General features: G+C 42.6%; 1 protein-coding gene across 2 annotated transcripts in view; it reads right to left on the bottom strand.

The window, feature by feature from the left end:
* Positions 1 to 15,174, bottom strand: part of Tet2 (tet methylcytosine dioxygenase 2) — a 76,541-nt gene that overhangs the window by 42,899 nt on the left and 18,468 nt on the right. Inside the window, exon 2 of one of the 2 annotated variants that reach the window (XM_051185463.1) lies at positions 6,340 to 6,483. The exons of the other annotated variant lie outside the window; for it this stretch is intronic. The gene's annotated coding sequence lies outside the window, so the exon portion shown is untranslated. The remainder of the gene's footprint in view (positions 1 to 6,339; positions 6,484 to 15,174) is intronic. 2 annotated transcript variants of the gene reach the window in all.

Raw genomic sequence — 15,174 nt, 5'->3', positions numbered from 1 at the left:
TGCTGGGGCGGGGAGCAATAGCAGGGTACATGTGACCTACTCAGGGAAATGAGAAGGGAGCGCTCTAATGGCGGGGAGATAGAGGAGGAGAGGGGAAGGTAGAATAACAGTAAGGCTGTCTTAAAGTCTGAAGGACTCATACCATCGACTATCTACTGTAGATAAAGCTGCTATAAACGGGCTGAAGAGAGGGCTAAACGCCGAAGAGCATTTGCTGCTCTTGCAAAGGACCTGGTCCAGTTCCCAGCACCCACGTGGCAGCTCACAATAGTCTGTAACTCTAGCTCTAGGAGACCCAATACTCTCCTTGCCTTATGTGGGCATCAGGCATGCTTATGGTGCAAATATGAACATTTTGGGCCAAACAGTCACACATAAAAAGGTGCTCTAAACATTTGTGCAGGTTTTTATGTGGATACAAAAGTTCACTTGGGTAAATATTCAGGATAAATACTAAGTTGTTGTTGTTGTGTTTATGTCTAAATCCTCAGCAAGATTTAAGGACAGTGTACTCTTTGGTTAAAAGTTACAAAAAATCTTAAACACACACACACACACAAACATTCACTACAGGATCAAAAATTCTAAAAGAAGACTATTATTAGCTTGATCTTAACATTAAAAAAAAATAAGGTAACACCTAACATCTCCATATTTTGATAAACAATCTGGTTAACACCTGAAATGATGAGTAAACATTCTAGAACCTTCATTGACACCGTGACTTTCTTTTAGAATACAAAATGTTTTCACCAAGAAGACTCTCGTTTCTGCTTAAAATATCCCATGAGATCAATAGAAGCAACTGAGACTTCACTGGAAGAGGAAACTGAAACACAAGAGTGATGAAAATGACGTTCTCAGGGCTGCTCTATTTTAGGCAGTCTACTTGTTCTAGATGCAAAGGACATATCACACGTGGATACGTAGTAATGCAAAACTGTGCCCAGCTATTTGTGAATTTAGGGATTGCCAAAGTTCTCCTATGACAGTGTGCATGTTCCCTAACTCAGTCCCCTGTGAAACACAGGCTTCAGAGGCTACTCTGGATAAACCATAACAGGGTTCTGCTTTCCCATAGTTCAGCTAGTGCTCAGGCCATGCTGTGCCAGGGTAGAGAAAAGAAAGAAATGAATATAGGACTCTTGAAGGCCGACAACCAAGCCTCCCAAATACACTTCAGCTGTTCATTTACTAAACAGTTATATTTCTTTTTTTAAAAATTAACTAAAAAAACAGCGATAGCAAGACAACCCAGAAGAAAGGCAGTTGAACTTGATGAGCTCCATCCCCACCACACACAAAGTAGTGTACCATGGCAAACTCCTGCATGTGTGCGCGCGTGCACATACACACACACACAAACACACACACACTAAAATAAATATAACAAAACTTTTAAATGAATGGGAGGTTAAAAAAATAATTTGTAAACTGGGGAACACTACATGAGACAATCTGTTGCATCCATTTTTGTTTTAAAATCCTGTGGTAGCCAGATGAACCTATAGTCAAGCTAACTGGGAAGCTGAGGCAGGAGATTACTTAACTGAGACCAAGCAACATGGCGTGACCTCATGTCAGTAACAAATAACAAACTATCCCAAGATTCAAAGGACAGATTGATGAGGGTTGTTAGACAAATGACTTACAGATTTCAGTTCATTGGGATGGTTTGGTTTGTGAGGAAGAAACACTAAAATCTTCATTTTAAGATCCAGGTAGAGACTGAAAACTGTGTCAAGAACATCAGATAGAGTTGTTTGTTCCTAGTGAGTCAATGATTTTATAGGCCATTAAGAAAGCCATGCACTTCCCCAAAAGAAAACAGAAAATAAACACATCCTTAAGAACACCCATTTTAGCTAGGAGTGGTGGCTCATGCCTTTAATCCCAGCACTCAGGGAAGTAGAAGCAGGTGGATCTCTGTGAGTTCAAGGTCAGCCTGGTCTACAAAGAGATTTCCAGGAGAGCCAGAGCTATTTCTCGGAGAAACCCTATCTCAAAAAATAAAATCAAAACAAAACAAAAACCCAACCATTTCTTATCAAACTGCTAAAGGAGGAAAGATGACTTTTATAAACAAGGAACCTTCAATAAGTATAAGTAGAGGAAAAAAACGCAGAACTCCTGCAAACAACTTTTGCATTATGCTGGCATTTACTTGGATTTTAATATATGGTTAAGAGACTCCTAGAAACTTATTCAACTCATTTCAAACTTTATATGAACGTTGAATTCAAATATGCCCCAATTTGTCCTTTGAAAACAATAAGGGAAAATTTTAAACTAGATTCCTCTGTCTCCTATGCGCAACTAGCATCAGAATCCTCTCGATTATTCTTTAAATATATCAGGTCTATTTTTCCTTTTCATTCCTATCTCTTGGCATAACGTAGGTCCTCCATTTCACCCCCGAATCACTCCCCCATCTTCCCTCTACTCCTCTATATTTGCCAGAATCACATCACTGATGATGAGTTTGCCTTGCTGTCCACTGTGGCATGTCCAGTATTTGCAGGGCAGGGCGCAGTAGTCTTTAGGTTGATCTGATCCTTTTGCTGTTTCTGCCTGTTCTCCCACCATCTGCCGGCAGGAGCTCTACAGAGGGCGGTATCCCCATCCAATCTCAGAGTCCACATCACCAATACACTCCATCATAATGTCTGCCCTCCACTTCTCCACTAGGATGTGATTCTAGCCCTCTGACTTTCCCGGGCCCTCATCCATTCCCACTTACCTGAGGATGTGGACAGATATTTACTAATGGAACTTCCTTAAGCTGTAGTGCTGTAGTTATCTTTGGCTTCCTCTGAAACCCTTTTCTTGTTCTTTGTTTCTTTTTTCTATTACTTAGAATGTCTTGCCCCATGTAACTTTATGGTTTGTTTCAATGCCTTTACCTAATCTTCTCAACATGACTTCTCTGGCTGCTGTGTCTTCAATTAACTATCTCTTAATCATGCTGATATATGTGTGAGTCTGTTTAGGACACAGGGTCTTGCAAGAGTGCCCAGTCCCTCCTGCCTGGGCCTCCCAAGAAACTGAAAAGGCGGGTTTAGAACATCACATCTAACTTTGTGCTTTATTCTATGCTTAGTACTTCTTGGTATTTAGCATACTGCCTTCTTAAAACTAACATGTCTTGTGTTTGTCTCCTTCAGACTCCTACGCTCACCAAATACAAGATTTCTGGCTGTTTCCTAGAGGTGTGCCTTGTATTTGATAGGAATACAAGAAATACTTTACAATAAATTCCTATTTTAAAAGGTTTAAGGAGAGGCAAGTGTATAGCTTTGTAGCAAAGCACATGTGTAGCATGATCAAGGCTTTGGGTTCTATCCCCAGGACTGCATATAGTGAGAAACACACGTGTGGCCCCACAGTCAAGCACACATTATGCTCTTCCATAGGACTCCGTCCGTTTCCCAGCACCCACCTCTGCTCAGATGTCTGTAATTCCAGTACCTCTTTTGGTCTCCCAGGACACCAGGCATACATGTGGTACACAGACATCCGTGCAAAACACTCATCCACACAGAGAATTAATGAAAGAAATATTAGGATGAAACAAAATAAAAAACTGAAGGAACCATGAAGATTGGTGATGAATAATAACAACAGTAACAGTGATAACAAGGAAAAATATGCTGGTATAAAACTGGGAACTCACATTGTGCCTGACCCTACAGACGGTATCCTGAAAACAATCCTGTTGTCCTTGCCTATTCTTTCCTAATTGCCAAGTAAAGCAAGCCTTAAAGAGCTTAGACATACCCTTAATAAATGAACTCAAATTCTCCCTAGGCTTATTTACCACTGAAAGTTAAGTCCTAGGCTAATTTGACCCAACTGAAAATGCTAAGTGTGAACTAAGATGGGGGGGGGGGTTGGGAGAAGGGCCCCTCAGCAAGCCACTTCTCAGACAGTGAACATTTTAACTGCTAGTCCGCTTTAGTTATTCCTCTTACCCTTCCCCACAAACTTGTTCACTCCCTTCCTCACCCACCCCTTACCTCCAAAAAGAGAGTCTCTGAATAATGCTATGATCTCACTAGAGAGATTAAAAACTCCACCTTCAAATACCCGTTCTCACTTCTCATGTACAGGATCAGAGCAGAACGAGCAGCCACAGTTGGCACCCAAGTGGTGAAGTAAGCCGTCATGGAGTGAGGAGAAGAAAAGTAGAGAATGCTTTGTTCATAATTACCCAAGATTTTCCAACATGAGCAGGGAAAGAGGAAGTCTAAGAATATTAAGAATCAAGAGGGAAAAATCTTCATTCTGAGAGTCCCCGTTAATGACCCGAAACCCCCAGGGCAAAGAGGTAATCAAGGCAGAGTACTGGGCTCTGAAGCCACAGGGGTGGAACCGAGGACACTAACGAGGACTTGTGGGCGTCAGGTCAGCATCTCCAAAGTATTAAGTAGAGGTGCAGATGCTTATATCCCCAGGCCCAGAGAATGAGGGCTGAGATTACAGCTCTCCCACCTTCGCCAGTGTTCGTTATGCCGAATGCAGAAAGATACACTGGAGATGAACTACCTGCTGAGAATTACGGAGGGGAAACTGCCTAATCTCCGCTTTCTCTATCTGACCTTCGGGGCTGGCCCACAACACCCACCCGGAAAACCTCAGCTGCCTTCTCGCACAGGCAAGCATATATGCAGAATGCATTCTTGTTTTCATTTTCTGTGGGGGAAAATCCATTTGTTCCCTGCTTCTAAACATTCGTACAAATGCATGAAAATGGTTTTATAAAAGAATCCTTACTTTGGGGCCAGAGAGATGGCTGTGGGTGCCCATAAAGATGGCTGCACCCCCATCTTAGCACAAGGACAGAAAGTTCACCGCTATCCTCAGCAAGTCATAAGACCTAAAGGTCAAAGGTGTGGCTACAATAGGGAGTTTGGCTATCTTAGTCTAAATAACAACAGACCTGAATCTGACCTCAAGGCTAGGGAAGGAGAAGTTGGAGCTAAGGTGTGGTCACTGAACTCTTCGAATAAGTGAGGAAGAAAAGTCTGTTCCTTTACATGATACCATGTTCCCCTTTTTGGGTAAGGTATATATATGAATGGTAAAAGATAAACTCGTGGCATTCCAGTATTGACTGATCTGACCTTTATTCTGTCTCTCTGTCTTTATTGTCTATAGCTAGCCTTTCCCTCATCCAGACTCCCCCCACTCATGTACAGACTTGGGGCCACTCTGCAGGCTCTGATTGCAGCCCTGCAAAGACCGTCCTGATGGCTGGCTGGCTTAGTGGCTAAGTGTTGCTGCTGGCAAACCCGACAGCCTGAGTTCCACCCCCAGGGCCCACATGGTAGAAGGAGAGAAAACACAAACACAGTAAATAAATAAAAAGTTTTTAAAACAAAAAACTAAACTCAGTTTAGGACTAGTATGATAGATAGGTAAGGGTGTTCGCTTCCAGGGTGACAACCTGAGTTGAGTTCCATCGGCAGAACACACATGGTAGAAAGACAGAACCTACAACAAATTGTCCTCTGACCTCTACACACACACATTCATCCACAGACACACATACATACACACACACTCATCCACAGACACACATACATACACACACTCATATACACATGCACACATATACACAGAGACATACACACACACATATACACACACGATAAGGAACTTCTCCTAAGTAAATAAATACAATTTTTCTTTTTTTTTTAAGTTTGTTTTAAAATTTTCATTTGCATTGCAACCAGAATTCTCCCTCCTACCCCTCCTCCGACCACCCCTCGCCTCCCTCCCAGCCCACCCCCACTCACCCCTCCCACAGGGTAAGGGCTCCACGGGGGTTGACAAAGCCTGGTCCAAAGCCTTACTTTGGGAAACTTACTAAGAGTTTGATGCATTAAAAGCAAACCAGCCTTTATTAAGAACAACTTTAAAGACACGGGGGTTATTTGGGTTTTCCTCCTCTCATTGCCTACAATTTGTACTCTCAAAGCCACATGAGCACCCTCTCAGATCTGCTGTGCGTGCCTTATTCTCTGCTAGTGCTCAGATGCGAACTGTCAACACTCCCGTGACAGAGCAGTGAACAAATGCATGCAGCTCTAACCTGTTCTTCATAGGACTGAGGAAGGTGACCACATGTGAGTAAAAAACGGAGGCGAGGAATAACGTGGCAATCAATAACACTTCTCCATGCTTGGTTATATTTGAAGCCTATCTTTTAGTAAAACTCAGATATTAAAAAAAAATCTGATAAAAATAACAACAATCCAGAAAAATACAGATAGGCATAAAAGTCATACAACTTTAGAGTCAAGTCAAGTCAAGCATCTACCGTGCCCCATGCCTTACCAGCAGACCTATCCCTCACTGCTCCTCCTGGATCATGTCCTGTTGACCGTGTGTGAGCCCATCTCCTGCATCCAAGCACCGCAGCGGAACAGGACAAGGGACATGGAGAGTCTTGGGAGGGTAAGCTGCTGAATGTTTACCAGCCTGGAGAAGACAAAGTTCATTTGTTCTTAGTGTGCCATTAGGATCGGGGTGTCTATGCCTAGTTCTAAGATGTGATGTACTTTTTAAAAAGCTATCAGAGGCCTAGAGCTGTTGTCTTAATTACATTGCTGACTACTAAAGTACTGGATAGGATTAACAGATTTTTATCAAAGCAGTGAAACTTTCAAATATCTCCACCTGCGTAGAGCTCTGAACAAGCATTCTGCTTCTAAATCCTTGCATCGGTCAGCCCGGTTCCCTAACCACTGACTTATAATACTTCCGCTGTCAGGCTTAGTGCCCCTCAGCCCAGGGGGCTATAAAAGCAGCATCTAAGTGTAAGGCAAAGCCCTCCACCTGAGAGTCTGACCTGTTGGACTGGAAGAGCTCTGTCCCCACATGATTCTTTGGAAGCGGGCATTGGGGATCATCTGTTAAAGCGCTGGCATTTATTGAGATGAACCCTAACTTGACTCATGGCGTTAATTCTGCCTACACCGTGTGAAAAAAGTGTGTTGGGTGCTATGGGAAGGGGAAGGCAGGCCCTGTGTTCCAGAACTTCCATTTCCTCTAATATGCATTTTTAAAAGGATTACCCAAGACGAAAAATACTTTGAAATCATAACCCAATCCACCAGTCAAAGACACAGTAAAGTCTAAAGTGCTACAGAACACAGAAAATTTAGAGTCCTAAGAGGAGGGTATATTTAAGTGGGAGGAAAATGGAGAGTAAGGAAGAGGAGGAGCAAGACAGTATGGAGCAGGCTGGGGATGAGGGTTACCCTGAAGGAGCACTGGAAGAATGAAAAACATTCAAAACAGAACCCAAGAGCTTCAGCAAAACCCTACTGTGCCATTATCCTGAACACTGGAGATGACCGTGGGGCATCCCAACACAGTGCCCCCAGTACAGCTGCTGAAGCCATGTTCCAGGGCTTTTAGTGAGGCCACTGGGCTCTTAGGAACTCGGAGGCATCTTGGGTCATTTGACAGTGTCATTGCTTTGAACAAGAACCGTCAATCATTTTGTTGTTGTTTGATCAGGAAGTGCTAAGCTTTCTTGCAACAGGGCTGCCACCTTTTGGCTTCTCAAAAGCAAGTCTTGGGGTTCCCACTTTGCTACAGCCTTCCCAGCGCTTACTATTGTACGTCCTTTTACTTATATTTGTCCTCATGAGTGGTAAGTGGTAGAAGATTAGCGAGCTATAAATAACCACAGGGAAGATATTTAGCTCTTTAGCTATGCATGAAGTACTGAGTCTGAAAGACAGTGGCAGAGGAAATGACCATCTGGGGAGATACCAAAAGTAAAGAAACACGAGATTCAGAGACATTCTTTGGGGGTGAGTGACTGTATCAGTGATGAGATCAACCATATAGACAAACCATTCCCGAAAGGAAAGCTGAGGTGAAACACAGACCCTTCACCTTAGTACACTTGAGGAAACCTAGGAATTTCAAAATAAAGATGGAATCTAGAAACTCTCCTGTCCTCCTCACTGTACTTCCATTCCCCCTCCGCCTCTCCTTGAGGAAATTACAAGAGGGTTTGGGGCATTGCCTGACTCACACACTTGAGGTCCCTTTAGCTGAGTTCAGCCACTTATAGACAGAATACTAAAGAAGGCAAAGGGGTTACTGCCTTTCTGTTTTCTGTTTAAAATGTAAAACAATAAAGCAGTATCAGGATTTCTTCTGTAAGCCTCCTGTGATGGATGGGACAGTGGTACCCTCCACTCTCGGATAGGCATGCGTGTGCTCAGAGACACTTTCCTCCAAGGCCTGGAATAGGCTCAGGAGTCCTGGAGCACTGAGTGTTGCTACAGCTTAGTTATCTGGTTGGCTGGGAGTCCAGATGACAAACTGTCAAAAGGCTCCAGTTTCCTGCACCCAAAGGGAAAAAAAAATCTCTTAGCAAAAAAACTCTACTACTGACAAATGCAGACGAATGACACAGGCTTTGTAAAAGTGTAATCTCTGAAATTACATAGTTCCTAGAAGTATTTTCCCCTTAAATCAAAATCTACTCTAATTTTATCCTTATTAGTTATTCAGGGTTTTAAAATAGATTTCCTAGAGGGTAAAACTTAAAATAAAAAGAATAAGTAAAAAAGCTATAATCTACTAAAGGCATTTGGATTTATTTGGTGTTCAACATAGTGTCTGCTGTCTGTAGGTGGCAGGCCCCAGAGCCTGTACTCGACCCGCCAGGCTTCAGAGTCTCATTTTGATAAACACCAACAAGCCCCTATTTCAAATCCTAGAAGTTAATTTCCTTTCCTCCCTTTCCTTCTTTTCTTTTCTTTCTTTCTTTCTTTTCTTTCTTTCTTTCTTTCTTTCTTTCTTTCTTTCTTTTTTTCTTCCTTCCTTTCTTTTCTTTTTTCTATGTATGGGAGGTATGCATGTGTATGTGCACATGCTCCAGCAAGTGTGCATGTGTGTGGGGGGGGAGTGGGGGGGGCTGCGAACATCAACCTCCATTGCTCTCCATTTAGTGAGGCAGGGTCTCTCACTGAACCAGGAGCTCTTCAATTCTAGCTAGTCTAGCTGGCCAGCTTGCCCTGGGGATCTGTCTCTGATGCTGGGATTCCAGGCAGTTTCCAGGCATGCTTTCATGTGGATTTTGGAGTCCTCACTCTTGTGCAGTAAGCATTTCATCCACCAAGCCACACACCCACCCACAGCAGTCCTGTTTAACAAAAGAAAAAGAAACCTCTAAAAGCCAGTCACTCAAACCACAAACTATATATATACTGTGTGTAGGATCTTTCTTTTGAAATCCTCCCTCCCTTCCTCCCCTCCCTCCCTCCCTTCCTCCCCTCCCTCCCTCCCTTCCTTCCTCCTCTCCCCTCCTCCTCTCCCCTCCTTCCGTTACTTCCCTACTTTTCCCTCCCTCCCTTCCCTTTCTCCCTCCTTCCCTCCCTCCCTCCCTCCCTTCCTTCCTTCCTTTCTTTCTTTCTTTCTTTCTTTCTTTCTTTTTTTTTTTTTTAAAGCATTGTCTCATTCCATATCCCAGTCTAGGTAGATCAGACTGGCCTCGAACTCACAGAGATCTGCCTGCCTCTGTCTTCCAAGCACTGGGATTAAAAGCATGCGACACCCCACCAGGTAAGAAACAAATTATGAGCTGAAGCTCAGGACAGCTCATAATCTCTAACCTCAGAAGCAAACTAAGGAGAAAAGGTCCAGAAGGGATACTATAGGAAAGCCCATCACCTTCTAATTCTTACCCTGCCCCTTTATAACTTTATGATATTCAGCTGAACTTTTAAGGAAACCGAGTACTAAAGACGTCCATCTATTGTTTCCTTGTACTATCACTGCTCTAGCCCAGCTCTAAGGCATTATGAGTTTATGGATTAGAGCAGTGGTCCTTAACCTTCCTAATGCTGCGACCCTTTAATACAGTTCCTCATGTTGTGGTAACCCCAACCATAACATTATTTTCGTTGTTACTTCATAACTGTAATTTTGCGGCTGTTATGAATCGTAATGGAAATATCTGTGTTTTCAGATGGTCTTAGGTGACCTCTGTGAAAGCATCATTTGACCCTCAAAGAGGTAGTGACCCACAAGTTGAGAACCACTGGTTTAAATGTTGTCCAATTTGGTCCTGGTATGACAAATACATATACCAAATAAACAGCCAGGTGTGATGGTATTGTAATCCCAGCACTCAAGAGACAGAGGCAAGAGGATAGCCACAAGTTCAAATCCAGACTGAACTACATGGCATGTTATAGGTAAACAGTGTTATCTAATGAGACCATATCTCAAAGTTGAATCAGGAGCAGGTAATATGTAGGAATATGAGGTACATTTTACTGATGGAACTATCTCAATTTATTCCCAATTACATGTCACACACACACACACACACAAAATGATTGTTGAGACAGTCTCATGTCTCTCCAGCTGGACTTGAACTTGCTACACAGCCAAGGCTGACCTTAAACTCTGGATCCTCCTGTCCCTACTTCTTGAGTGCTGGGATCACAAGTATTTCCTACCATGCCTAGCTTATGTAGCACAAAAACACCAAATCCAGGGCTTTTTTTTTTAATGTTAGGCAAGCATTCAGCTAGCAGAGTTATACCTCTAGCCTCTATTAATACATGTTTTACAAAGAATATTCCCTAAGCTGAAATGTGTAGCCATAGTCACCAAAAACATTTCATAGCAGAAGCTCTATTAGTTTAGATTTGGCAATTTCATATCATACAGTGCTGTGGTGGATTCTGGAAGAAGTCTATTTCTAAGGTTCAACCAGACTGAATTGCACCAATTCTAGTGGCTACACATTAAGGATCAATAAGCAGACCATATGTGGTTTATAAAGCTGCTTCAAATTGGTAACACGACTCTAGATATTAAAGCTAGTTTACTTTTCCAATATTTTGATGAAAGTATGAGGTTTATAATAACCGCACCTTCCAATTTCTTCAAGACAGATGAAAAGGCTAAATGTTAAACTACTAATTGTGTCATAAACAACTCGTAGTCTTGCCTCTGAGTGAAGCCACTGAAGCTTATGCTCACACGAGGGAAGACTTAAAGTCATTACAGTAGCAGCGTCATTCCCAACTTCAAGCGTCAACTATATTAACTAAGGACTGGTGAGATGCAGAATCACACACGAAGTGCGATTTCCCACCCTACTACGATACTGGAAAGCTGGTGAGCTTTGATCTGTTGCTGTTCTCTTTAAAATAGCATCATACGCCTGGAGAGGCTGCTTGGCAATTAAGATCACATGCTGCTCTTGCACAAAATGCTTATTTAGTTCCTAGCACATAGGTTGGGCAGCTCCCAACCAACTATAACTCCACCTCTAGCAAATCCAAAGCCTTCGGGCTCCTACAGCACCTGTATTCACATACCACACACCACTGTGCTACACATAATTAAAAACAAAGACCTTTTAAAACATTATCTTAAATAGTATCACTTCAAGAAACAGTATTTTGAATTTTAAACAACAAGCAGTTTTTTTTTTTTTTAATCAGTTCCTTTTTGTTTGTTTCAAGACAGGGTCTGGCTCTGTATTCCAGGCTGTCCTCAAAGACTGTCACCCATCCTGGCTTCAAACTCCCAATCCTCTTTCAGCATCCCTAGCAATCAATTCACAGTTATGTAACACCACACCCAGGTAGATTTCATCAAACCTCACTTCCAATAGAAAAGCAAATGGAAGATTCATAAAGACATTAGATCAAACAAGACAGCTCTTATATCTATGTTGTTAAAGCAAATTATGCATTTTACAAACTAGGAATTTCATTTAAGATGAAATAAAAATAATTCTATCACAATCCTGCCACAGTGGTTCACAACTGTCATCCCACAACTTAGGAGGGAGCAGGAGGTGGAATTTGAAGATTAATTCTTTGTGTGTATATGTGTATATACATACATTTGTGTGCACTGATGTACGGTACAGCTCCCAAATAACAACAAAAAAAACAAAAAACAAAAAACAAACAAACAAGAAAAGGAAAACTCTGATCACAATATATCCCTATTATTACTATCATTATTATTATTTAGACAGGGTCTCACTATGTAGCTCTGCATGGCCTGAAACTTACTATATACACCAGGCTGCTTCAAACTCAACATCTGTGTCTCTATCCAGAATGCTGGGATTAAAGGGGTATGCCACCACACTAACACAGATTTTATAAAAGGCACTGAAGGGTCAGGGCTTTCAGGACAGCGTGGGTGGGCTACATGGCAAGATTTTGTCTCAAACGACAAAAGAAAAGGGGTAAAAGCACTCATGAGCTTAAAACAAATAAATGATCCCTCTTGCCAGACACCAGTGGTAAACAAAATGTTTAACATCTGGCATGCCAAAGCATGGGTCAAAGGATGGAGGAGGTCGTGGTGGCCATCTACAGCCCACCAGTAAGCCATGCGTTATTTTAGTTGAGGGCAGCAGGGAGGCTCAGAAGTGGCAGGGAGGGAGACACAGTGGCTGAGGCAGCAGAACCTCCAGCCCCCTTGGAAGCACTTCAATGAGCAGGGACACAGCCACTCTCATGCACCTGCAGCCCACGGGCTCTGCTTCCTCGCAAGGATCTTAAGGGATAAAAAATAGACCGACTGTTGTTAAGTCTCTTTGAATCTAACATTTGCTGGGGGCAAATGTCACTTTTCCCTGTAGTGACAGCTACAGAGCAAGATGAGGAGGAGGGACCTTTTACACAAATATAACAAGCTTTAAAAAATACTCTCAAAACTATACATAAGATTATATTATCAAGCTTCAATGAAAATGGAAGCGTGCGCTAAATTTTCAAGTTGTGGCCAAGTTAAGTGAATTTAAATGTATTTCCCCCTTAGTAAAGATGGCAAGTGGCATGCAGAGGTATAAATTCAGCCTGGCATACTGGTCCATAACTCTAATCTCAACATGTATTTACAAATTTTAGGACAGTCTGGGATACATAGTGAGACCCTTCTGAAAAACAAAGAAAAAATAAAACAAAACCAAAAGCCAAGAACTCAAGCTCATGTTATACTTAGGGTTGGATAATCACATGAGAAATTTAAATGCTTAAATAACAAACATGGCCTATTTTAATGAAAGCAATTATTCCAGTGTTAAACAAAGGGAGTATAACTATTACTACTTAGACACAATTCTATAGACATTTAAGAAACAACAGCACAAATTAGAACACAAAAACAAAAATGGAGCATGATGAAGATCACAGGACATGGCCACACAGAACCGCACTGTGAACTTTTTGAAAGAGAATGGCTTATTTTATGTGTGTGGGTGTTTTGACTGCATGCATGTATGTGTTCCACCTGTGTTCCTGGTGCCTGTGGAGGTCAGAAGAAGGTGTCAGATCCCCGGAAACAGGTGGTTTTGAGTCACCATATGGGTTCTGGGAATCAAATCAGGTCCTCTGTAAGAGCAGCAAGGGTTCTTAACTGCAGATCCATGTCTCCAGCATGCAGAAATTCTTCTTACATGCTCAAATTTGGGCACATAAGATGATGGGGCTCAGGTGACAAAGTGCCTCCTGTCCAGGCTCACAATCTGAGTCTGCTCCCTGGAACTCACGAAACAATGGAAGGAGAGGGCAAGTTACAAGGAGCTGTCCTCTGACCTCTATACCCATATATTCCCCAATAATCCTTTTTAAATGTTCAAAATCAATTTTATTTGCCAAATCTCCCAAGATGGGTATCAAACCCTAAAGAGACAAAGAATGTGTGGCCATTGATTATCCTTTGTTAGAGAAGGTCAAGTCACCTGTAACTTTTGTGTTGTAGAAAGCAATGTAAGAGTTGTTATCTACAACCATGCTACAGGGAAGAGTGCAGCAGGGCAGAAAAACAGAGAGGATGCTCGACACTTCCAACCAACTTCATCCCAGGGCAACCTGAATAGCACCAAGACATTCTCAGGAGGGGAAAACTGTCTTGAAGAATAGTAATTGTGACCAAATGGAGCATTCATGAACTACATGAAAACTGATAGGCACACACATAGATTCTCCTAAATGCAAATAACAAAGATACAGGCAAAGGCTAAACGTTCCTGTGGCTTCTTGACCTTTGGCTAAGATCAAGTGTTGAGACCATCTTAAGAAGTGGTGCTCAACAGTGGAGAGGTTACCTTAAATGCCCTTTTCCTATAATGAGATTAATGTCTACCTTATATGCCATCCTAGAGTCTTCATCCAGTAGCTGATGGAAGCAGAAACAGACACACATAATTAAAACACTGAGCCAAAGTCCTGGAATCCAGTTGCAGAGAGAAAAAAAAAGTGATAAGCAAAGAGGTCAAGACCAGGCTGGAGAAACCCACAGAAACAGCTGCCTGAACAAGGGGGAACTCATAAACCCCAGACTGATAGCTGGGAAACCAGCATAGGACCCACCCAGACCCCTGAATATGGGTCTCAGTTAGGAGGCCTATGGCAATGGAATCAGGATGTATCTGTAGTACAGGAGCCCATTCCCCGTGGAGAGATACTCCCTTAGCCTAGAGACACCAGGGAGGGCCTAGGCCCTACCCCAAATGATTTGGCAGACTTTGATGATCTCTCATGTAAGGCCTCACCCTCCCTGAGGAGTGGATGGGAGATGGGTTGGGTGGGGGAGTGGGGGGAGGCATGGGAGGATGAGAGGGAGAGGGAACTGGGACTGATATGTAAAATAAGAAAATATATTTCAAAAAAGAAAGAAAGGAAGGAAGGAAGGAAGGAAGGAAGGAAGGAAGGAAGGAAGGAAGAAAGGAAGGACAGAAAAAGAAAGTGGGCATGAGCTGACCTCTAATCCCAGCACTTAAGAATCGGAGGCTGGAGGATTTGTACTAGTTCAATGCCAGCCAGAGATACAAAGCAAAACAACAACAACAAAAAAATAAGTTAAGGAAATGGAAGAAAAGTCTTATTCTTCAGCGAGAGCCCAATAAACTGGGAAGACTTGTGCTTTACAGGCAGGCCTCTCTGCAGACAGCCCTCCAGGGGGATGTCAATCTTCGAGCAAGGAGCACCGATGAAGTTACTTAAGGCACCAGGTGTGTGCCAGGTCAGGGTGCACAAGTCACCTCCACTCACTGCCATGGATGAAGTCATGTGTTATACAGAATGCAGGTCAGAGGCGTCGTAAATCACCGGAGAGTCACAGCTGTCGACAAATAGCTTTCTATTACAAGAACTCACTTTCAAA

Source organism: Phodopus roborovskii, unplaced genomic scaffold (assembly GCF_943737965.1).
Source record: "Phodopus roborovskii unplaced genomic scaffold, PHOROB, whole genome shotgun sequence".
Taxonomy (NCBI): Eukaryota; Metazoa; Chordata; class Mammalia; order Rodentia; family Cricetidae; genus Phodopus; species Phodopus roborovskii.
This window is presented reverse-complemented; position numbering and strand designations above follow the sequence as displayed.